Source organism: Ranitomeya variabilis, chromosome 1 (genome assembly GCF_051348905.1).
Source record: "Ranitomeya variabilis isolate aRanVar5 chromosome 1, aRanVar5.hap1, whole genome shotgun sequence".
Classification (NCBI taxonomy): Eukaryota; Metazoa; Chordata; class Amphibia; order Anura; family Dendrobatidae; genus Ranitomeya; species Ranitomeya variabilis.
Genome location: NC_135232.1, coordinates 750,646,198 through 750,672,502, shown reverse-complemented (window position 1 = coordinate 750,672,502; position 26,305 = coordinate 750,646,198). Strand labels below are relative to the sequence as shown.

The 26,305-nt window shown below is 42.4% G+C and overlaps 1 protein-coding gene across 2 annotated transcripts in view; it reads left to right on the top strand.

Moving 5' to 3' along the window:
* USE1 (unconventional SNARE in the ER 1) overlaps nt 1-26,305 on the top strand; it is a 77,945-nt gene that overhangs the window by 11,738 nt on the left and 39,902 nt on the right. The gene's annotated exons all lie outside the window — the stretch shown is intronic.

Below are 26,305 nucleotides of genomic sequence, written 5' to 3'. Positions count from 1 at the left end.
AATCTGTATTCATATGCCCCAGCAGCGCAAGCTGCTGTCGAAGAGGGCTTGTTGCTCTATTAGAGAAAATGGCAAGGATCTGCATCTCCCGAGGTGCTTGATGGGACTGTACATTACACTAGTGAATTGTGATGTTACATTTCTGGACAAATCCATTAAATGGCACAGGTACAGATCCGAAAATGTATGCCACACATGTTTTCCAAGCGGCAGTAAAATTGGATAGGTTTTTTTTTTTTTTTTTTTTGGCATGTGATGCAGATCTCTGGAATGTTTTTTACATCAATATTAGGTTACATGCCAACACAACTTTAAGTTAGATCTATCAGAATATTGTGGTTAAGTAGAGTATACTGGCACATTTCTTACAAGTAGGCTATACATGACTTATCTTTAATTACAAGCAAAGTATTAACTTGCGTTTAAGGAAGGTTGTTTTGGGAGGATTATTTTTTTTTTTTTTTTCTTATCCCTCTTTAGTTGAACAATACATATTCCATGTCCACAATAGTTCCCATGCCACTGCTAAATACATTTTTGGTTTCTTTTACTAATATTAAATGGGTTATCTAGAACTATAACATTGATCACTTATCCTATCGGTAGGGGTCCATCACCTGGAATCCCCACAATCCGCTGTTATCGGCTCTGGCGGCAGCTGGATATAGAGCTGATGGGGCAGGTTCTTGGTACTGAACTTTGATAGTTTTCATATTCCATAGCGCCTTACATATATATTATAATCACTGTCTCCATTGAGTCTCATAATACGAATTCCCTATCAATATGTCTCTAGAGTATGTGAAGAATCCGGAGGAAACCCACGCAAACAAAAAGAACATACAAACTCCTTTTAGATGTCCTTAGTGGGATTTGAACCCAGGACCACAGCGATGCAAAGCTGCTGACCACTGAGCCACCATACTATTCATATAAACCTTGGTAAAAGTTGCTAAGTTTTCTAAAGCTGGCACATTAAAAGGGGATTTGCAAGCCAACCGCTGGTCTCTTGTCCTGAACTATCAGCCTCACATACCTCTGCCTATGAGGCCATTAGTTCTGGTCAGGACTGTGAAATGAAGGTGAAACAGGAGAGTACTGCTCTCAGCTGAGAAGTGGATACGATCGTGTATCCAGTCTATACAATCTTCTGTGTGGTGAATGTATCAGTAGCAGCTCCAGCCAACTCTAGTGGTTTCCTGTATGTTTGATTCTGCAGTGCTGATTGTGAAAACTAAATCTGTCTCTAGGTTTTTACTACCTTGTTTGAGAGTAGCATGATGAAGGGACAGAGACCCTGATTCCAGCGATATGTCACTTACTGGGCTGCATGTTGTCATCTTGATACAATCACTGTTTTACCTGCTGCAGATCTAGCAACCCCGCCCACACCACTGATTGGTAGCTTTTTGCATGTACTGCGCATAGTCAGAAAGCTGTCAATCAATTATTTTGCGGGGATATGTGGAGCTTATGAATATGGAAGATAACAGCAGGTTTATTGATCTAATGACAATCTCCTTCTGTTAAAACATTGACTTTATCAAAACTACAGCAAGCAACACAGTAAGCGATAAATCACAGGAATCAGGGTTTCTGTCACTATATTGTGCTGCTCTCAGGTTAGGTGAGGAAAACCTGGTGACAATTTCCCTTTAACTCTAAGGCTGCCGTCACACCATCATTATTTGGTCAGTATTTTACATCAGTATTTGTAAGCCAAAACCAGGAGTGGAACAATTAGAGGAAAAGTATAATAGAAACATATGCACCACTTCTGCATTTATCACCCACTCCTGGTTTTGGCTTACAAATACTGATGGAAAATACTGACCAAATACTGCTAGTGTGATGGCAGCCTAAGGGTATGTGCACACGTCAGGATTTCTTGCAGAAATTTTCCTGACAAAAACCGGACATTTCTGCCAGAAATCCGCATGCGTTTTTTTTCACGTTTTTGACGCGTTTTTTGTGCGGGTTTTTTTGCGGTTTTTCCCAATGCATAGAACAGCGGGAAAAACGCAGAAAATCTGCAAAATTAATGAACATGCTGCTTTTTTTTTTTTTTGTGCACAAAAATTGCAGAATGCATTCTAAATGATAGGATGCATAATGTATGCGTTTTTAATGAGTTTTTATAGCGTTTTTATCGCGAAAAAACCTGAACGTGTGAACATACCCTAAGAGTGAGACCAAACAGTGTGACTGGTTGCGCTGTCGATATAATATTGTTAAACACAGGGTGCACCCTTGCCAGAAAATAAAAAGAAAAGAAAGGGTGCAAGGCCAAGTCCACTGAATGAATAGCACAGAAAACAAAGAAAAAAGAATGGACTAAAACAGGCCTGCACAACCATGTACAAAAAATATCAAAACAAGTTTATTGGACACCACAAAAACAACATTAAAACCATCTAAAATTACAACCATGTGTAAAACACCCAAATATGTCCTGATGTATAAACAGGTTGCGCTGTCGAGACCTCGCCAACTTGGGAAGCCCAGCGGCCACATGACTTTGAAGCAAAATTGTGCATCCCTTGGCCGCCACAGGGCACGGAGTTTCTGCCGTCTTGGGCTGTGTGCACACATCGTGATTTTGCCTCTTGGATTTGTCACCAAACCGGAGTGATTTCCTGATGCCAGCAAAGTGAATAAGAATCCTGAAGTGTCATTGCTTATTTGTGACTTGCAGATTGGGTGCAGATTCAAACCTGCAGCATGTCAATTCTTTCAGAGTTTTTGCAGTGTTTTTTCACCCATTGAATTTAATGAAGTGAGTTAAAAAGACTATAAAAATGCTGGTCTAAAAATGATTGTGAATTTGCTGCTTTTTTTTGTGGTGTTTTCATGTGAATTCTATAGATAGATATAGACAGACATATAATTTCACATCCCTTCAAACATATTATAAAATTGCACCCTTTAGAGAGCGTATTGGACAGCTTTTTGTGGTTAAATGAATGAAAAAAAGATGTGCAGTCCCCCTTATTTTTTTGTAACCAGTGAAGGTAAAGCAGACAGTTGTGAGCTGATATTAACATACTGGGAAGGTGCCTGGTTATTGGGCCTTTCCCAGCCTAAAAATACCAGCCCGCAGCCGCCCCAGACGTCACGCATCACATTAGATTGCCTTGGTAATCAGGGTAATGGGACTTGGGGTTGATGTTAGCTGTGTAGTGTTCAAAAACACAGCTGCCATCAAGCCCTGGTGTTAGTACTGGAGAGGTGTCTATCATATGAGTATGATATCAGTATATTAGTTCAAATGGAACTCAGTGCTTCAAACTATATAGCAATTTTTATAATGTCCATAAAAATATTCAGTGAACAAAGAGGAGATTTATGTCATAATAAAACACTGAAAGGTTCATTAGAGAATTATATTAAAAAACAAAGGGATAAATGTCTAACAGCAGGTAATATCTCAAGGTACCTAAGCATACCCCCATTAATAGCCTAGTAACAAAAAAGCTGTTTTGTACAGCTGACATGTGCGCGCAATAGCGGCGGGTGAAATCGCAATTCACCCGCCGCTATTAACCTGTTAAATGCCGCTGTCAAAATCTGACGGCGGCATTTAACTACCGCATCCTTTTGCCCCATCCTAAATAAAACAATAAAAGAAAATCAAACCTACACATATTTGGTATCGCCGCGCTCAGAATCGCCCGATCTATCAATAAAAAAAAAGCATTAACCTGATCGCTAAACAGCATAGCGAGAAAAAAAATTTGAAACGCCAGAATTACGTTTTTTTTGGTCTCTGCGACATTGCATTAAAATGCAATAAGGGGCGATTAAAAGAACGTATCTGTACCAATGTGGTATTATTAACCCCTTTCTGACCTCGGACGGGATAGTACGTCCGAGGTCAGAAGCCCCGCTTTGATGCGGGCTCCGGCGGTGAGCCCGCATCAAAGCCCGGGACATGTCACCTGTTTTGAACAGCTGACATGTGCCCGTAATAGGCGCGGGCAGAATCGCGATCTGCCCGTGCCTATTAACTAGTTAAATGCCGCTGTCAAATGCAGAAAGCGGTATTTAACCAGCGCTTCCGGGCGGCCGGAAATGATCGCATCGCCGCCCCCGTCACATGATAGGAGGTCGGCGATGCTTCTACATTGTAACCATAGAGGTCCTTGAGACCTCTATGGTTACTGATCCACGGTAGCTGTGAGCGCCACCCTGTGGTCGGCGCTCACAGCACACCTGCTTTTCTGCTACATAGCAGTGAACATCAGATCACTGCTATGTAGCAGAGCCGATCGCGTTGTGCCAGCTTCTAGCCTCCCATGAAGGCTATTGAAGCATGGCAAAAGTAAAAAAAAAGTGAAAAAAATATAAGTTTGAATCACCCCCCTTTCGCCCCAATCAAAATAAATCAATAAAAAAAAATCAAACCTACACATATTTGATATCGCCGCATTAAGAATCGCCCGATCTATCAATAAAAAAAAGCATTAACCTGGTCCCTAAACGGCGTAGCGAGAAAAAAAAATTTTTTGGTCGCCGCGACATTGCATTAAAATGCAATAACGGGCGACCAAAAGAACGTATCTGCACCGAAATGGTATCATTAAAAACGCCAGCTCGGCACGCAAAAAATAAGCCCTCAACTGACCCCAGATCATGAAAAATGGAGACGCTACGAGTATCAGAAAATGGCGCAATTTTTTTTTTTTTTTTTTTTTTTTTTTTTTTTAGCAAAGTTTGGAATTTTTTTTCACCACTTAGATAAAAAATAACCTAGACATGTTAGGTGTCTATGAACTCGTACTGACCTGGAGAATCATAATGGCAGGTCAGTTTTAGCATTTAGTGAACCTAGCAAAAAAGCCAACCAAAAAACAAGTGTTGGATTGCACTTTTTTTGCAATTTCACCACACTTGGAATTTTTTTCCCGTTTTCTAGTACAAGACATGGTAAAACCAAAGGTGTCGTTCAAAAGTACAACTCGTCCTGCAAAAAATAAGCCCTCATATGGCCATATTGACGGAAAAATAAAAAAGTTAGGGCTCTGGAAAGGAGGGGAGCGAAAAACGAAAACGCAAAACCGAAAAAGGGCTGCATCTTGAAGAGGTTAAGAAAGACTTGCATTGCTGAAAATAATAGTAGCCCATGTGAAATGAACGATCTAATACATTTACTGTGCATCTTAAGCTTTTGAGAATTACAGTTCACACGAGGAAACCATCTAACATTAAGTAGCTGGAGCAGTTTTACCTTGAGGAATGGGCAAATGTTCCAGTGGCGAGATGTGGAAAGCTCATAGAGACTTATCCAAAGCGACTTGTGGCTGTAATTGCCACAAAAGGAGATAATCAGTGGTAGGGGCTGGTTTACACAGAGCGGGAGGACTACATTGGCACAAGACAACTACATTATTTCTCTAGTGATAATCTCCTTCTGATAAAAGTGATTTTATTAAAACTACAGCAAGCAGCCCAATAAGTGACACATCGCTGAAATCGAGATCTCTGCCCCTACATCATGCTGCTCTAAGACAGTGTCATGCGTCTAATCTTTCTCAATAGCAAAAGTGATCTAATGGTATTTTTTTTTTCTTAGATTTTAACATTTTTATTCCAAAATACATAATTAGCCATTGTGTGTAAAAGTGAGAATGTGTTGTTTATCGCGGTTTTAATGGACAACACATTTAATAAAGTTGCTTCAGTTTGCTCTTTTATTAAAAAAAAAAAAGTGAATAAAATGCCTGCCCTGATAAATCTGCCCCATTTTTGCAAAATTCTGTTTTTACATATAATCAGGTTTCCAGAGATGTTTTTAAAATAACAATCATAGACCTCTATGAAACCATTTTTAGTTCTTTCCATGCCTCAGGGAATCACTCGGACATATCTTAACCCCTTAATAAGCCCTCTGTTCAGGATCTGAGCGTCTCTGGATAAGGTAACAGCCGCTGAGTCATGCAGTCTTCCCTGAATGAGAGGATTTCACCTACTCTCACAATACTTTATCTGTGTTTTCATCTGATTTCCGTGCTTTGTACTGAAGAAAGAACGTGTTGTCGTAATTACAGGAACACAGGCAGACTCAAATAACAATTCCCCACGCACCTCATGAGCCGCTTCCGAAATGTTGTTATACTATTCCCTTATAGCGTTTTAATTTTATTACCCATAGAATTGCTCAATTTAGTAATCAAAACCTTAAATAGAACATTTTCCAACATTTGCCCTTTAGGTTCCTCATTGGAATAATTGATGTTCACGTTAAAGTAGAAAACTAAAGTAATTAAAATTAAGCAAGACCGCTAGCGTTGTCATTTTTGAATGGACTTCTCAGGACCTGTGATTTCTTGCCGTAAATCATACATTTCTGAGAAATAACTTCTAGTAAAACAACTAATATGGATGTTCTTTTGTCAAAATTGGTGCCTAACTGAATAAAAAAAAGTCAGTAATAACATTACTCTGGAATTTTTAGCTCTGGCTTCTGATTTACTAATGTGTGATGATTATTTAAAGGGAATCTGTCAGCAGATTTGTGCTTCGTAATCTGAGAGCACTATGTTGTAGTAAAAGATACCCAGTTTCCAGCAATGTGACACATACTAAACTGTTTTTTGCATTTTCTATACAATCTGTGTTTTGTCAACAGGAGATTATCGCTACAGGACAACTTGGCACATGCCTCCTAGTCCAACCACGCCCCAGCAATGATTAGCCGCTGTCACTATACAATGTACACAGACAGCTGTGGTGTGGGCGGGGTTATACACAGCTCAACATCTGAGCTCTGCTGGGTCTGCAGCATGGAAGCGTGTGGTTCTATAAAAAGTATACTAAGTGATATATTCTAGCTATTCATATGTACAGAGCGGGTGAAGTACACTATCGTTCAAAAGTTTAGGTTCACCCAGACAATTTTGTGTTTTCTATGAAAACTCATACTTTTATTAATCAAATGAGTTGCCAAATGAATTTAAAATCTAGTCCAGACATTGAAAAGGTTCGAAAAAAAGATTATTTGAAATAATAATTTTCTCCTTCAAACTTTGCTTTCGTCAAATAATGCTCCCTTTGCAGAAATTACAGCATTGCAGACCTTTGGCATTCTAGCAGTTAAAGGGACTCTGTCACCCCCTCCAGCCGTTATAAACTAAAAGAGCCACCTTGTGCAGCAGTAATGCTGCATTCTGATAAGGTGGCTCTTTTAGTTATTGGTGCAGTCAAAGCAGAAATAAAGCGTTTTATAATTTCGCAAAAATACCTGTCTTTAGCCCTGGAGGCAGGTCTTAACCCCCCTGCTGCACACGCCACACTGCCGTCACTCAAGGCTTCTTCGGCGCCGCCCCCTCCGCGCTGTTTTTAAATCAAATCCGGCGCCTGCGCTGTTTTGTTCTGCCTGGGGCAGGCACAGTGAACGCTGCCCGTCTGACCTCAGATGCAGTCTCGCAGACTGCGCCTGTGCGGCCACCCAGCTTGTGAATCCCAGCCCCGCAGTGTGTTATTCATTATGCACAGTGCGGGGCTGGGATTCACAAGCTGGGTGGCCGCACAGGCGCAGTCTGCGAGACTGCATCTGAGGTCAGACGGGCAGCGTTCACTGTGCCTGCCCCAGGCAGAACAAAACAGCGCAGGCGCCGGATTTGATTTGAAAACAGCGCGCAGGGCGCGGCGCCAGGCGCCGAAGAAGCCTTGAGTGACAGCAGTGTGGCGTGTGCAGCAGGGGGGTTAAGACCTGCCTCCAGGGCTAAAGACAGGTATTTTTGCGAAATTATAAAACGCTTTATTTCTGCTTTGACTGCACCAATAACTAAAAGAGCCACCTTGTTAGAATGCAGCATTACTGCTGCACAAGGTGGCTCTTTTAGTTTATAAAGGCTGAAGGGGGTGACAGTGGCCCTTTAAGTTCTCTGCTTGTAATTTTTTAGTCACTGTAAATGGGTGCTCTAGCAATTTTTCCAGCTCAGTCACCTGATTCCACTGACTTTCATTTAGTGTCAGTTGAGGGTTAGCCATGTCTACAAGAAAGGTTTTCAGTTCAACCAAGCGCTGAATCATTAAGTAAGTACTGCCCCATCGTGTGGCTTGATCAATAATTGCCCCTTTTCCAGCACGTCTCTTCAAAATTGAGTCAACTTTAGGGGTTCTGGCAACAGTAGTCAATTTTCTCACCTTGCCAATCAGTGCAGCAGCATGTCCTTCTTGCAGCCAGCTATAGCGTATGCACAACACAGCGCATGTGATGAATGAAAGAACGTATTGACACAGTTTCAACAAGATCATCTAAACTATCATGTTGCTGGTCATCTGAAGCAACTTCAGTTTGCTCCTCAGTTACAATACTGTGTTCCTCTATTTCAAACATTTTTGTGTCTGTGGACCCAGAATGTTCTTCTAGCTGCTGGTCACCATCATTATTCTCATTCATTAGCTTAATAGTACTTATCATATTTGAAGCATTGTCAGTTATGACAGAAAGAACTTGCTCTTTTTTAAGTTCATAGTCTTGCAGAAGCTTTTCCACCAAGACCTGGAGAAACTCACTGGTGTGATGAGCTTTGGTGTCTTTTACTGCCAATGTCTTGGTAACTATTTCATTTTTGTCACAAACAAATCGGACATTGATGGCAAAATAGTTCACTCTGTGACGTGTGCAGGCATCCATTTTGAGAAACAGAAAGCGTCCCTTGAGAGTTTTTTTAAGTTCTTCCTTTTGTTTAAAAGCTTCTTCGATTACTAATTTTCTAATTCTCTCTCTCTCTCTCTCTCTCTCTCTCTCTCTCTCTCTCTCTCTCTCTCTCTCTCTCTCTCTCTCGAAACACCAAGCTTGCGGGCCATTTCCCCATTCAGACACATAAAAGCTGGTCGTGAAAATAATGAAATAGGCACACTATCCTTTACAACAAGCTCTATGATCTGTTTTTTAAATGTATCTACTGTCATTGTCACAGTAACTTTGTCACTGACAAAATATCTTGCAACTGATGGCTGCAAAGTTCTCTGCTCCTTTGGCTGGAAGAGCTGAGCACTGGTACATTGGTTTGGATGCAGTCTTTCTCATCCACTGCTTTCAGTACTTCTGGATGAAAGCGCTGTAAATGTCTCTTTAGATTAGAAGCTCTGGTAGGAGCATTTTTATCTTTGCTTAAATTCACTGATCTTGGCTTCACAGCATTTGTTTTCATCTGGATCATTTGTCATACACTGACAGACATAACGTTTTCTATCTTGAGTGATGGTGAAATGTTCAAATACAGCTGATTTAATGTGACGCTTCTTTGACATTCTCAGGTTTTTAATTCTGCATTCACAATCCAAATGACAATTGTTTTTCCTAAAAACAATTGTACAAAATTATTGCCAGGTCGTACAACTGATAGTGGTCAGTAATACTGTTAGTCCTCATGTACTCACAGTTAACTGATGCAAAGTTTGTTGAAAGGATAATACTTCTTACAGTCTTCCTCTTCTGAGTAGCAGCTGTGAGATGCTTGGAAGACGCACACCTAGTAAACATCTAGTCTAGAGGAGGAGTTTTACTACTAAGAATTTGCAACACATTTTCACTTTCAGTTTCATACATTGTAACTAGAGGGGGTTGGGGCAGGGCACCATGAGGTTAACCAAGTATAAGATTAGATAAGGGCAGTGGAGAACAGTGACACACAAGAAGTAAGAAATGTCTCTATCTCCAGCAGAACTGCTTATCACTGTTGTTCATAGTTTGATAGAACATATATATTTGAGTAACATTTATAAAATTCATATGAAAGTTCAATTATGAAATATTAATACATTTTTTTAAAAGCTGGAGTCTGAGTCAGTACATTTCTACCGACTCCGACTCCAACCAAAACTAACTCCGACTCCACAGCCCTGATCCAAACACCTCAAACTTGGATTCGTCTGTCCATGGCACTTTTTTCCAATCTTACTTTGTCCAATGTCTGTGTTCTTTTGCCCATATTAATGTTTTCCTTTTATTAGCTAGTCTCAGATATGGCTTTTTCTTTGCCACTCTACCCTGAAGGCCAGCATCCCGGAGTCACCTCTTCACCTTAGACATTGACACTGGCGTTTTGCATGTACTATTTAATGCAGCTGCCAGTTGAGGACCTGTGAGGTGTCGATTTCTCAAACTACAGACTCTAATGTACTTGTCTTTTTGCTTAATTGCTTATTGCTTATTCTCGCATGGAATAGCCTTCATTTCTAAGAATAAGAATAGACTGTCGAGTTTCACATGAAAGTTCTTTTTTTTTCTAGCCATTTTGAGAGTTTAATGGAACCAACAAATGTAAGGCTCCAGATTCTCAACTAGCTTAAAGGGCCACTGTCACCCCCCTCCAGCCGTTATAAACTAAAAGAGCCACCTTGTGCAGCAGTAATGCTGCATTCTAACAAGGTGGCTCTTTTAGTTTTAGGTTCAAGTATACCCCAAAAAAAGCGATTTGATACTTAGCCATAATTGGTGTCTCTAGCCACGTAGGCTGGTCCTCCCTCCCCAGCTCGAAACACTCCTCTGCCGTCACTTACATCATCTTGGTCTTTCTGCGCCGCCCCCTCAGCGCTGTTTACGTTTTCAAACCGGCGCCTGCGCTGTGTAGTACTGTTCTACGTAGGCGCAGTGTGAAAGCCTGGCTTGGACGGCAGACGGCCAGAGCTTACTGCGCCTGCGCAGAACAGTACTACACAGCGCAGGCGCCGGTTTGAAAACGTAAACAGCGCTGAGGGGGCGGCGCAGAAAGACCAAGAAGATGTGAGTGACGGCAGAGGAGCGTTTCGAGCTGGGGAGGGAGGACCAGCCTACGTGGCTAGAGACACCAATTATGGCTAAGTATCAAATCGCTTTTTTTGGGGTATACTTGAACCTAACCTTGTTAGAATGCAGCATTACTGCTGCACAAGGTGGCTCTTTTAGTTTATAACGGCTGGAGGGGGTGACAGTGGCCCTTTAAAGGAAGGTCAGGTTTATAGGTTCTCTAATCAGCCAAACTGTTTTCAGCTGTGCTAACATACTTGCACAAGGGTATTCTAACCATCCATTAGCCTTCTTACACAGTTAACAAACACAAAGTACCATAAGAACACTGGAGTGATGGTTGTTGGAAATGAGCCTCTATACACCTACCGATATTACATTACTAAGCCAGAGGTTTGCAGCTAGAATAGTCATTTACCACATTAACGATGTATAGTGTATTTCTGAATCATTTAGTGTTAGCTTCATTGGAAAAAACTGCATTTCTTTCAAAAGTAAGGACATTTCTAAGTGACCCTAAACTTTTGAACGGTAGTGTAAGCATTGAACACATCACCAATTTTCTATGTAAATATATTTCTAAAGGTGCTATTGACACGAAATTCTCACCAGATGCCTGTGACAACCCATCCAATCCACAATGGCAGTGAAATCAAGACGTTGATGTCCAGAAATTGTGTAACATTGAGAAATTACATAGGGAAAAAGTACTGAACACATGAAGAGAGGTGCAAAAAATCTATGGAAAGTCATGACACCAGCTGAAATCTTATCAGTAATTAGAAAGCAATCCTGCCACTTAGTGAAAAATATCAGCTCGTTCAACTGTCTCATTACCAAGGTGCCTCACAAGAAACATCTCAAGATGAATAAAACCAGTGAGCCGACTCAAGACCTTCACAACCTTATTGCGGCAAAACATACTGGTGGTATTGGCTACAGAGGATTTTTCCCTTCACTCATGACGGCACACCTGAGAGAGGGATCTGCCTACCCAGGAGAGGAAACCTACTTAAATAAAAGGGCGGCACCTCCCCCCCCCCCCCCCACGCATCAGTTGGCAGTTGGTTTCCTGTCCTTGATGGGAACCTTGTGCTGAAATCCACGGTGAAGAATGGAAATGAAGCTTCTTGCCTGGCCCTTTCCCAGTGTCTGGATCCCTTCAGGGTCCTGGAAGCCCCGTTCGCGGGTCCAGAGGGGGCTTTGATGCACATGCGGGAGCGGGCAGCAGAGATGGAAATGTGTGCCATGTCTCGGCCCTCCCCCCTAACCACTCTGTGCTGCATGCTGAGGCAGCGGGGATGCACTACTGACAACGGCGTGCTCCACTGACATCATGGGGGCAAGGCACGTTGGGAATGGGCTTGTGTTGGCAACCGGGGCGTGCCGTGCGAATGGCACATCCTGGTTGGTTCTTGCAGGAGGGGGCAGTCATTTGGAGGGACCAGAGGAGGTGGACCTGGAAGCAGCGCTGTGGGTCCCACATAAGAAGAGGGAGAGACCACAAGGAAAAGTGCTTATGCTCCAGCTTAAGCTCACCTCCCTGGGTACCCTGGAGGGTCAGATAAAACAGCAGCACTGCCTGTATTGACCAATTCTCTACCTGGCTTCACTTTCTATCTGCTGACATTCCCACCATCATCATGGGTGACTTCAACATCCCCATTGACACACGCCAGTCTGCAGCCTCCAAACTCCTGTCCCTTACTTCATCTTTTGGACTTACTCAGTGGTCCTACTCAGCCACCCACACAGACGGTCTCACATTAGACCTGGTCTTTACCCATTTCTGCTCCCTATATAACTTCACAACTGCCCCTCTCCCTCTATCTGACCACCATCTACTCACTTTCTCATCACTGTCCTCCACACCTGTCACCCATGTCCAGCAACATGCGCACCCCATGCGCAGAAACCTCGCACATCTAGACACTCACACAGACACTGCCACTAGTTTCTACAGTGCCACTCTGGCATCAGCCATCGACTTGGTCGCCCCTGTCATGCATAGCAGAGTGCGACGAATCAATAGACAAACCTTGGCACAATCACATCACTAAAAAGCTTCGGCAAGTATCCAGAATTGCAGAACGGTGTTGGAAGAAAACGAATTCCCAAGAAGATTTCTCTGCACTCAAACAAGCAACACTCGCATTCAAATCAGCTCTCACCTCTGCTAAACAGGCCTATTTTACATCCCTCGTATCTTCTTTATCCCACAACCCCAAACGGTTGTTCAAGACTTTTAACTCACTCCTCTGCCCAACACTGCCCCCTCTGACTTCCCTAATCTCTGCTGAGGACTTTGCCACCCACTTCAAATAGAAGATAGACCAAACAAGGCAAGTCTTTGTTGTCCGACCACCACAACCCCTTTGTATGCCAGAAAATGCCCTAACCCCATAACTTCCCTCTCCAAAATCACTGAAGGACAGCTTGCTCATCTTCTCTCCAAATCACACCTCACCACTTGTGCACTTAACCCCATCCCACCTACTACCCAACCTCACTACTACACTTATCCCATCCCTAACGCATCTCTTCAACCTATCACTAACTTCTGGTACCTTCCCCTCTGCTTTCAAACATGCCACAATCACACCTATCCTCAAAAAGCCTTCCCTTGACCCAAGCGTTATGTCCAGCTATCGCCCCATATCTTTGCTCCCTTTTGCTTCCAAACTCCTTGAGCAGCACGTCCACACTGAACTTTCCTCTCACCTTGCATCTAACTCGCTCTTCGATAACCTACAATCTGGTGCTAAATAATAACAGCTGCAACCAGCTAACCATCAGCAGCGTGAAGTCAGCAATTCTGCTACATACAGGTGATCTGATCATCGCCTGTATGTAGCAGAGCCAATCGGATTATGGCAGCTTCTAGTCTCCCATGAAGACTCTTGAAGCATTCCAAAAGTAAAAAAAAGTTTTAAAAAATATTAAAATAATTTTAAAAAGTTTAAATCGCCTCCCTTTCTCCCCATTTAAAATAAAACAATAAAAAAATCAAACATTCAAATATTTGGGCGATTCTGAACGCAGCGATACCAATCTATCAATATAAAAAAATAATTAACCCGATTGCTAAATGGCGTCACGAGAAAGAAAAGTCAAAATGAAAAAATTACGTTTTTTTTTTGGTCGCCACAACATTGCATTAAAATGTAATAAGGCAATAAAAAGATCGTTTCTGCATTAAAATGGTATCATTAAAGACGACAGCTTGCACTCAGAAAAATAAGGCCTCTTCAGATCACGAAAAATGGAGACGCTACGGGTCTCGGAAAATGACGCTTTTTTAAAAATAAAATACTTTGGATTTTTTTTTCTTCACCACTTACCGTACAGTTATATGAAAAAGTTTGGGTACCCCTATTAATCTTAAGCTTAATGTTTTATAAAAATTGTTTTTTTTTTGCAACAGCTAATTCAGTTTCATATATCTAATAACTGTTGGACACAGTAATGTTTCTGCCTTGAAATGAGGTTTATTGTACTAACAGAAAATGTGCAATCTGCATTCAAACAAAATTTGACAGGTGCATAAGTATGGGCACTCTTATCATTTTCTTGTTTTACATACTCCTACCTACTTTTTACTGACTTACTAAAGCACTTTTTTTGGTTTTGTAACCTCATTGAGCTTTGAACTTCATAGCCAGGTGTATGCAATCATGAGAAAAGCTACTTAAAGTGGCCACTTGCAAGTTGTTCTCCTGTTTGAATCTCCTCTGAAGAGTGGCATCATGGGCTCCTCAAAACAACTGTCAAATGATCTGAAAACAAAGATTATTCAACATAGTTGTTCAGGGGAAGGATACAAAAAGCTGTCTCAGAGATTTAACCTGTCAATTTCCACTGTGAGGAACATAGTAAGGAAAGGGAAGAACACAGGTACAGTTCTTGTTAAGGCCAGAAGTGGCAGGCTAAGAAAAACATCAGAAAGGCAGAGAAGAAGAATGGTGAGATCAGTCAAGGACAATCCTCAGACCACCTCCAGAGAGCTGCAGCATCAACTTGCTGCAGATGGTGTCACTGTGCATCGGTCAACTATACAACGCACTTTGCACAAGGAGAAGCTGTATGGGAGAGTGATGCGAAAGAAACCGTTTCTGCAAGCACGCCACAAACAGAGTCGGCTGAGGTATGCAAAAGGACATTTGGAGAAGCCAATTTCTTTTTGGAAGAAGGTCCTGTGGACTGATGAAACGAAGATTGAGTTGTTTGGTCATACAAAAAGGCGTTATGCATGGCGGCAAAAAAACACAGCATTCCAAGAAAAACACGTGCTACCCACAGTAAATTTGGTGGAGGTTCCATCATGCTTTGGGGCTGTGTGGCCAATGCCGGCACCGGGAATCTTGTTAAAGTTGAGGGACGCATGGATTCCTCTCAGTGTCAGCAGATTCTTGACAATAATGTTCATGATTCAGTGACAAAGTTGAAGTTACGCAGGGGATGGATCTTTCAGCAAGACAATGATCCAAAACACCGCTCCAAATCTACTCAGGCATTCATGCAGAGGAACAATTACACTGTTCTAGAATGGCCATCCCAGTCCCCAGACCTGAAAATCATTGAACATCTGTGGGATCATTTGAAGAGGGCTGTCCATGCTCAGCGACCATCAAACTTAACTGAACTGGAATTGTTTTGTAAAGAGGAATGGTCAAAAATACCTTCATCCAGGATCCAGGAACTCATTAAAAGCTACAGGAAGCGACTAGAGGCTGTTATTTTTGCAAAAGGAGGATCTACTAAATATTAATGTCACTTTTCTGGTGAGGTGCCCATACTTATGCATCTGTCAAATTTTGTTTGAATGCAGATTGCACATTTTCTGTTAGTACAATAAACCTCATTTCAAGGCAGAAACATTACTGTGTCCAACAGTTATTAGATATATGAAACTGAAATAGCTGTTGCAAAAAACATTAAGCTTAAGATTAATAGGGGTGCCCAAACTTTTTCATATAACTGTATATACTCAAGTTTAAGCTGAGATTTTCAGCCCATTTTTTGGGGCTGAAAGTCCCCCTCTCGGCTTATACTCGAGTCATACCCAGGGGTCGGTAGGGGAGGGGGAGCGGGGTCTGTCTAATTATACTCACCTGCTCCTGGCGCGGTCCCTGCAGGTCCCTGGCTCCCTAGCTTCTTCCTGTACTGAGTGGTCACATGGTACCGCTCATTACAGTAATGAATATGTTGCTCTACCTCCCATAGAGATGGAGCCACATATTCATTGCTGTAATGAGCGGTAACGGTGACCGCTCAGTACAGGAAGAAGCAGCAGTGCCGGGGAAGCAGGGACTGCACCGCGCCAGGAGCAGGTGAGTATAACAGGGAGGGGAGCGCTGCACGATATTCACCTGCTCCCCGTTCCGGCGCCGCTCCGTCTTCAGTGTCTTCTGCAGTGAAGCTCAGGTCAGAGGGCGCGGTGATGTAGTTAGTGTGCGCCCTCTGCCTGAACGTCAGTGCAGAAGATGCTGAAGATGGAGCGGCACCGGAATGAAGTCAGGTGAATATTAAAAGTGTCAGGGGCCTGAGCGACGGAGAGGTGAGTATGAGATTTTTTTTTTTTTTTATCGCAGCAACAGCAAATGGGGCAAGTGTCTGTATGGAGGATCTATGGGGCCATAACATTTGTGCAGCATTATATGGGGCAAGTGTCTGTATGGGGCCATAATCAACGTTTGTGCAGCACTATATGGGGCAAGTGTCTGTATGGAGCATCTTATGGGGCCATAATCAACGTTTGTGCAGCACTATATGGGGCAAATGTCTGTATGGAGCATTTTATGCGGCCATAATCAACGTTTGTGCAGCACTATATGATGCAAATATCTTTATGGAGCATCTTATGGGGCCATAATTAACGTTTGTGGAGCATTACGGTATATAGGACAAGTGTCTGTAAGGAGCATCTTATGGGGCCATAATCAAGGTTTGTGCAGCACTATATGGGGCCAATTATCTTTTATGGAGCATCTTATGGGGCCATTATTAACCTTTATACAGGATTATATGGGGCATATTTTAATATGGTGCATCTTATGGGGCCATCATAAACTTTATGGAACATTATATGGGGCTCCTGATTCAATATGGATATTCAAAAACACTTAACCTACTGATGTCTCAATTAATTTTACTTTTATTGGTATCTATTTTTATTTTTGACATTTACCGGTAGCTGCTGCATTTCCCACCCTAGGCTTATTAAACTCGAGTCATTAAGTTTTCCCAGTTTTTTGTGGCAAAATTAGGGGGTCGGCTTATACTCGGGTCGGCTTATACTCGAGTATATACGGTAAATAAAAAAGAAACTAGACATGTTTGGTGTCTATGTACTTGCAATGACCTGGAGACTCATAATGGCAGGTCAGTTTTAGCATGTAAAGAATAAAGAAAAAAATGGTAAAGAGAAAAATCCAAACAGTTGTGGAATAACGGAAAAATAAAAAAGTTATGTCTCTGGGAAGAAGGGGAGCGAAAAACAAACACAAAAATGAAAAAGGGCTCAGTCATGAAGGGGTAAAAGCCTTTAGAACAGCAATGGGCTTAAAATAAGAGAAGATGGCTAAATACCTAGAAAACTTGATTTTCAGAGGGTTGGAGCAGAGAAAGTACCTCACCTTTCCAGTTAATAAGATCCAGGCACTCATTGACAAAGAGTAGAGAAAATCGGTGCCTTGCCCTCATCTTCAAAAAAGAGAGATCCATTTGAGAAAAAGGACTCTGAGATATGGGATAAGGTCTCTAGGATTGATGGGGTGGTATTAAAATCATCAAAGAGGTCAGCCTTACCATTTGATGATTCTGGAGTACTTAGAGATCCGTTAGATAAAAAAGCGGATGGATATCTAAAGCATACATGGGAAGCAACAGCAGGAAGCGATTGCCGGAACCTGTACTGGCCGTTCCCTTATGATTTGGCTGCAACAAGTGGAGGATCAGCTCAGAGATAAAACCCCAAGGAATAAAATTTTGGTCAGCCTACCTCTGTTACAGGGTGCCGCAGCATTTCTGGCAGACACATCTGCAGGCTCGGTGAGACTAACTGCTAGATCTGCGGAGTTATGGAATCCAGCAAGACGAGCCTTGTGGCTCAAAGGCTGTCCAGAAGATCTTCAATCTAAAAATAAACTGTGATCTATACCATGTGATGGCCAGTTTTTGTTTGGGAAGAAATTGGATGACATCTTAGAAAAGGCAGGTGGCAAGACGAAAAGCTTTCCCGGGTTCACTAGTCATATGAGGAAGAATTCCTTTTGGAGGAAAAAAATGTAATGGGAGACGAAGAGAGAAGGAAGTTGGAGTTTAAAAGTCTGAAAGATCCCAGATTTATGTTTGGGCTACAGCATCCAAAAAATCCCATCAATGACTCCAGTCTACAAGTAGGGGGAAGGCTTTCTCTGGGAGAATATATGTTACAGCAGCTGGATTCTGGACATAGAAAGGGAAGGCCTGAAAATGGAATTTTATCATATGCTGCATCAAACCATTGTAGTGACCCCCCTCCCCCCCCCAGGAAGTCATTGGAAGAACAGTCCTAGAGACTGAGATCTTAGGCTTGATTAAAAAAAAAAAAAAGCAGGTTCTGTGCGAAGGTCCAGAGAAGGAAAGGCAGGGGGATTTTATTCCTCTTTTTAATTTAAAAAAAAAACAAAAACAAAAAACTAAATGGTTTATTCAACACCATCATCAATCTGGTTTAACCGGTGGATAAAAAAAAATAAATCACATCTTCAAGATGGAATCAGTGAGCACGGCCTTAACATTTCTCCATCACAATTGTTTCATGGCGGCTATCGATAATAAACTGTGCTTATTACCACATCCTGATTCAGAGGTGCCTGAGAGTAGCCCTGTATGGATAGGGGGAAATCAACCATTACCAATTCAGAGCCCTTCCATTCGGGTTGTCGGTGACTCTGAGGATCTTCACCAAGATAATAGCCGGAATGACTTGCTACCTTCGCATCTGGAACACCTTTATCGTACCTTACCTAGACGACTTTCTGATAGTGGGGAAACTAAAGACCACTGCGCAGTACAGCTGAGAGATGTGAATCATCTCAGAAAATCTTGCATGGATGGTGAGCACTCACAAATTAAGGAAAAAGAGTACAGTCTTTCCTGGGCCTTGTTCTAAATTCGGAACTTCAAACTTGTCTCTTGCCCGAAGACAGAGTGGACAAGGTAGTAAACCTTGCCTCAGCAGCGATAGCTCTTTCAAAAATGACACTAAGGAAAGCAGTGTCCCTGCTAGGAACCCTGACATCCTGTATCCCAGCGGTGAGATGGACCCATGGTGCACACAAGGACGCTTAGGGGGAAAATTCTGTGCACAGAGGTTGCTAAAAAGACATTTAGAAGGGAAGGTGTAACTTTCTTTAATAGTCTGAAACTCCTTCTCGTGGTGTGCTGACCGGACAAATCGAACATCGGGGGTCCAGTGAGTAAAGCCAGTAAACGACAGTCACAACGGATGCAAGCATCTCTGGCTGGGGGGCACACCTGAGTGATCATACAATTCAGAGGTCTTGGCTAAACCACTAGACCCATCAAAAATTCAAGGGGCACAGAAAACCAAACTTATATAATCAATCACAAAGAGGGAACCGGTATAAAGTGCCAGTATATACTGGAAAATATTTTATTAAATAATCCACATAAGAATAAACAAAACAAAACAACAATACATGCAAGGTTGCTACTATGAAGCAGGGACAGCCACAACCAATTGAAGATGTTAATATTACCACCACACCTATGCCTGTATATATATACCCATACACATCAACTCCATATACTACATAATGTAGGGGTAAACCACCCTGTTAAAATACATAATGGTGATGTGCTGGGAAAAGATATAAAAGTAAATAGCGGCACTTACGTAGATTGGTGTGGATACTAAGTGGCGTCCCTGCCGCCCCAACGCACGTTTCGCTTCTTCGTCAGGAGGCGTGTGACGAAGAAGCGAAACGTTTCCAGTATATACTGGCACTTTATACCGGTTCTCTCTTTGTGATTAATTCAGAGGTCTTGGTCTCTTTTCGAGAGAGGTCCGTCATCAAACCTAAAGGAACTGTGCGCCTCCTTCTCTTCCTCCTGAGTTGCCACATCATGTCGGACAACTGTGCTACAGTGGCGTATATCACCCACCAGGGGGGGGGGAACAAGGTCCCACTCCCTAATGGAAGCGGCAGGCAGACTCTTCCAGCTGGCAGCACAACATCTCTTGTCTCTAACCACACTGCACATGAGGGGGGGAGGGCGAAGAACACCAAGGCAGATTTCTTAAGCCGTTACAGCCTAAAACAAGGGGAATGGACCCTGAGCTCCTAGGCGTTTCAGCGTATAGTACTCTCATGGGGGTTGTCAGAAGTAGAGAGAACAGAACAAGAAGGTAAAAAAAGTTCTGTTCGCTAAACCTAAAGGAGGGCACATATGCAGTAATGTCCTTCAGATCCTCTGGAGATTTAGGATGGCTTATGCCTTCCCTCCGATAGCGATAATTCCAGCACTCGTGAAAAAGATCATGGAGGATCAGGCGAGAGTGATTCTGATTGCCACATTTTGGCCAAAAAGACCAGGGTTTTCCCTATTGAGGGCAATATCAGTGTGAGATCCATGGATCCTGCCAGGGATCCCGGACCTTCTTGCTCGGGGTCCAGTATTCCACTCTCAAGTGAAAGGCTTCCATCTGACAGCGTGGAATTTGAAAGGGCAGTGCTAAGTCGGAAAGTTTTTTTTTTTCTCCACAGTTAGTCTCCACCTTGTTAACCCCTTTCCGACATTTGCAGTAATAATACGTCCACGCGCCCTGGTCCTTATTGATGAGTGATATAGACTGTGCATGAGTGATCACCGCCAGGTGTCAGCTGATTCTAACAGCTGACACCCAGCACTAAGTGCCAGGAGCAGTCCCACACCGCTCCTGGCACTTTCACCCCTAAATGCTGCGATCAAACTCAATCATAGCATTCCGGGAGCTGACAGAGGGATTACAGCCCCTATGCCCTTGGATCACAGATCCCTTGTCTTGACGAGGGGTCCCGATCGTTGCTTTGGGTACCCGATTTCGTCTTAACGACATTCACCAGAGCTAGGAAAGTTGCTAAATCATGTTCGGAGCATGATGCTGATGCATCCCCATGCTATGCAAGCGATCAGCCTGCAAAAAATTAGTCCTATATACAGCTCAACGTTTGCAATGAAGGACAGCATCAAATCCAGGTGAAGTATACAAAACGAAATTCCTTTATTATGCCATTTAAAATGCGACGTTTCGACCAAATAGGTCTTTTTCACGACCTATTTGGTCGAAACGTCGCATTTTATATGGCATAATAAAGGAATTTCGTTTTGGATACTTCACCTGGATTTGATGCTGTCCTTCATTGCAAACGTTGGTATGTACACTTCCCACGTGGTCCAGTGGGGTTAGGACTTGCATCACCATATCTGATGTGCTGTCAGCATTTCTTTAAAGTTTTGGACTATATACAGCTCAATCAGCAGAAAAATAAACGTTATAGCTCAGATGCAAAATGAATGTTTTTTTCTATAAACTCTACCCCCCAAAAAAAAAAAAAAAAAAAAAAATCCTGAGTTGATGGTTTTTGTTCATTCTGCCTCCCAAAAATCGGAATCGAAAGCGATCAAAACATGTCATGTGTCTGAAAATGGTACCAATAAAAACGTCAACTCGTCCTGCAAAAATAAAAAAGCATCACATGACTATGTAGGACAAAATACGGAAAAAATTATGGCTCTCAAAATAAGGCGATGCAAAACACTAGTTTTTGTAATAAAAAGCATCTTTTAGTGTGTGACAGCAGCCAAACATAACCAGATATAAATCTGATATCACTGTAATCGCACCGACCTGAAGAATAAAGTCACCTAATCACTTATATCGCACGAGGAACGACGTAAAAAATAAATAAAACCAATTCTTCACCTGCTCTTGATTTTTTAGTTCTTCCTTGCAAAGATCGCAGAAAGGCTTGGCGCACGCAAGACAAAATTAACCTCAGTTTGTTATAAAATAAAAAAAATTCCATTTAGCCCTTAGAAAAATTAAAAACTGGGGGCTAAAGCAACATTTTAGTGGTAAAAATGTACTTTATTCTTCTCTGCTCAATGGTAAACAAAATTCTGTGAGGCACCTGGTGTCAATATGATAACTGCATCCCTAGATGAATTCATCAGGGAGTGTAGTTTGTACAATTAGTTCACATTTGGGGGTTTCTGTTGTTCTGGCACCTCAGGGGCTCTGCCAATGTGACATGGCACCCTCAAACCATTCCAGCAAATTCTGAACTCCAATATGGCGCCTCTTCCCTTCTGAGCTTTGCACTGTGCCTCAAATGTAGTATTCCCCTACATATGGGGTATCGGCGTACTGAGGATAAATTGCATTACAAATTTTATGGTGCAGTTTCTCCTGTTACCCTTATGAAATAACATTTTTGTGGGGAAAATGTGATTTTTATTATTTTCACGGCTCAATGTTATAAACTTCTGTGAAGCAAGGTGCTCCTCACAAATATATTCCTTGAGGGATCTAGATTCCAAAACAGGGTTACTTGTGGGGGGTTTCCACTGTTTAGGCACATCAGGGCCTCTCCCAATGGGAAATGATGTCCGCTAATGATTCCTGGAAATTTAACACTCAAAAAGTCAAATGATGCTCCTTCCAAGCCTTGCCGTGCTCCCAAACAGTAGTTTTCTCCCTCATATGGGATATCGGCGTACTCAGGAGAAAGTGCATAGCACAGCAAATTGTGTGGTGCAATTTCTCCTGTTACCCTTTGGAGCTAAAAACATATTTGTGGGGAAAATATTGTTGTTGGTTTTTGTTTTTTCACGGCTCAATGTTATAAACTTCTGTGAAGAACCTGAGGGTTCAATGTGCTCACCACACATCTAGATCAGTTCCCCGAGGGGTTTAGTTCCCAACATAGTGTCACTTTTGGCGGATTTTTACTGTTTAGGCACATCAGGGGCTCTCCAAATGCGACATGGTGTCCGCCAATTGTTCCTGCAAGTTTTGCATTCAAAAAGTCAAATGGCGCTCCTTCCCTTTCGAGCTCTGCCGTGCGCCCAAACAGTGGTTTTCTCCCTCATGTGGGGTATCGGCATGCTCAGGAGAAATTACACAACACATTTTGGGGTCCATTCTTTCCTATTACCCTTGTGAAAATGAGAAAAAAAAAATGGATCCGCATTAAAAAATGTTGTGAAAAAAATTTAATGTTCATTTTTTTTTCCCACATTCTAAAAATTCCTGATAATCATCTGAAGGTTTAATAAACTTCTTGAATGTGGTTTCGAGCACCTTGAGGGGTGCAGTTTTTAGAATAGTGTATTTTGGGTATCTTCTATTATATAGACCCCTCCAAGTGACTTCGAATGTGAGGTGGTCTAAAAAAAAAAACGATTTTGTTAAAAAAGTGAAAAATCGCTGGTCAACTTTTAATCCTTATGACTTCCTAGCAAAAAATGTGCTGATGTAAAGTAGACATGTGGGAAATGTTATTTATTAACTATTTGGTGTGACATATCTCTGTGATTTAAGGGCATGAAAATTAAAAGTTTGAAAATTACAAAATTTTTGCCAAATTTCAGGTTTTTTTGCAAATAAACGCAAGTCATATCGAAGAAATTTTAACACTATCATGAAGTACAATATGTAACAAAAAAACAAACTCAGAATTACCGGGATCCGTGGAAGCCTTCTGGAGTTATAACCACATAAAGTGACAGTGGTCAGAATTGTAAAAATTGGCCCTGTCATTAGCGTGCAAACCACCTTTGGGAGTACAGGAGTTAAAGGCAACCTGTCAGCATAATTGTGCTGAGTAACCTACCGACACTGTCAGGTTGACGCGTTATACCAAATAAAATGATACCCTTGTTCATGAAATCCGTCTTGTGGTTGTTGGATCTTTATTTTAAAGGGAACCTGTCACCCCCAAAATCGAGGGTGAACTAAGCCCACCGGCATCAGGGGCTTATCTACAGCATTCTGTAATGCTGTGGATAAGCCCCCCGATGTATCCTAAAAGATGAGAAAAAGAGGTTAGATTATACTCATGTGGGCGGTCCGATCCGGTGGGCATCCCGGTCCGGGGACTCCCATCTTCATAGGATGACGTCCTCTTCTGGTCTTCACGCTGTGGCTCCGGCGCAGGCGTACTTTGTCTGCCCTGTTGAGGGCAAAGTACTGCAGTGCGCAGGTGCCGGAAATGGTCAGAGAGGCCAGGTACCTGCGTACTGCAGTACTTTGCTCTGCCCTCAACAGGGCAGACATAGTACGCCGCAGCCGCAGCGTGAAGACCAGAAAAGGACGTCATCTGATGAAGATGGGAGGCCCCGGACTGCAACACCCATCGGATCTGACCGGAACCACTCCTGGGTGAGTATAATCTAACCTCTTTTTCTTATCTTTTAGGATACATTGGGGGCTTACCTACAGCATTCCAGAATGCTGTAGATAAGCCCCTGATGCTGGTGGGCTTAGCTCACCCTCGCTTTTGGGGGTGACAGGTTGCCTTTAAGTTTTACATTAATGATATGCTTATGCTCTGGGTTGAGGGGGTCTTCATGTGGTGCCCTGCTTAGGTATTCAGACTGATGGCTTCTAACAGGTCACTGATTCCTCAGTGACCTGCCCCCAGTTTTAAATACTGAATGTCATATGTAATAACAAAAATTAAATAAAATTGCCTTTAGCAGCAGTTGTCACCACTGCTGCATGATTACATGTATAATGTGCATTTAACTATTTTATTATTAGTATAAATTTTGAAAAAAAAAATTCTGTCAAAATGGCGGCGGCCGCTTCTACACAGTAGCATCTACTGGATCGCTTATGGATGCTACTTCGCAGGCACAGGCCAGCACCATTTTGAGACAGAATTTTTTGTTTGAATTCTTTATTTGTGGGATAGAGAATATCTTACGGAGAGTCTGGGGGGGGGAGGGGAGACCATCACTGTACGAATGGAGCAGAGGTGCGCATACTCGACCTCCACTCCCCTTATCTGTAGGACTGTAAGAGAAAACAAAGTGCATATCTTGGTAAACTTCCAGGTATGGAGCGAAGGTTGAGCATACTCACTGGAACTTTCTTCAGACGGAGCACTTCAGATCCTCCTTCTGAAGATCATTGGATTACGTAATGCGGGTAGTAGATCGCTTTCAAGTTGTTAGAATACCCCTTTAAAGGGAACCTGTTACGGCCACCCCCTTTCAGGGCTGATATACAGCATTCTATAATGATCTTGATCAGGCGCCTCCAATCTTCTTGCGAATCTGCCCTCCTGTTTGCTTTGTGTGGATGACGTGCCTCCTCGGCACCGCGCTCCGGCGCAGGCGTACTTCTCTAGCTTGTTGAAGGCAGAGCGAAGTACTGCAGTGCGCAGGCTCCAGAAAAGGTCAAAGACCCCCATAGTGGACATAGCTTGGAAGTTGCAGTTATCAATAGTGGCAGCTGTGTGGTGGGGGAAATATTTCACCGCTGGCTGCTAGAAGTGGAAGGTGGCGTTACATGGCAGCCATGCCTGGCTAATTGCTGCACTTTTGATATTTGCTCTCTAACCTGTTGTTTACTGCTTGTTATTGAATTTGGGACAGAGGTCCAGTTATTCTCTGCCCAGAGTGTATTCCATGAAAGTGTCCTTGTAAATAGTGGTGTTGTGTATCTTTCCTAGATACAGCACACATAAGGCCACTATTGTCCAGCTTTATTTATGTGGAAATAAAACCCTTGTTTTGGTGTAATAATTCATGTTTCCAAGAGCCATAGGCCAAGTTTTTGTATGGACAACAGGATGAATGGTAAAAATAGAACAAATAATGATTTCCTGAGCAACAGGGGGGGAATATACAGCACTGATATTGACGTATTCAGATGCCTTTATAACAGTTCCTGCTTCCTGCTGCTAACGCAAATCGTTGGGAGGGTGGAGTATGAAGATTGGGGTCACTGATTAGCTGCCCATTAAGACCATGTTAGTGTGCATGCAGTGAAAATTATAAGGAGAAGGTTTTATTTCAGGTTTTCATCTTAAAATTAAGTGAACAGATGTACCAATTTATAGAGGTCTGTGAAATCCGGAAACCTTCCTGGAAAGAAGTGATGGCTCAAAGGTTATCACAAGTGGAAACTGGATATGTGCAAGAGTGTTCTAGTAAATCTGATTACTGCAGTCTTCTCCGAAATGGTGTTTAAATAACTTATGACCTCACAGATTGTCCTAGAACAGGATTTCCCTTTATTGGTATATTCTCATAGAAGGGTGTAAAAGTTACTAGTATAAGTCCAGCAGAGATTCCCAGGCTTTACCGTGAGAGCTACATTCCGTTACGAGAGAGGGTCACAAGCCACATCCAGAGGCCTCAAAACCAGTATGACAGGCACAGCTTCCCTACAGAAATCACATCTAGGGGTTCCCACCTTACCCATTATATCAAGCACTCCCACCACACGATCATATCAAGCTGCAAGCAGTATCATCTTATCTCCAGCTTACCAGATTTGCTCTTCTG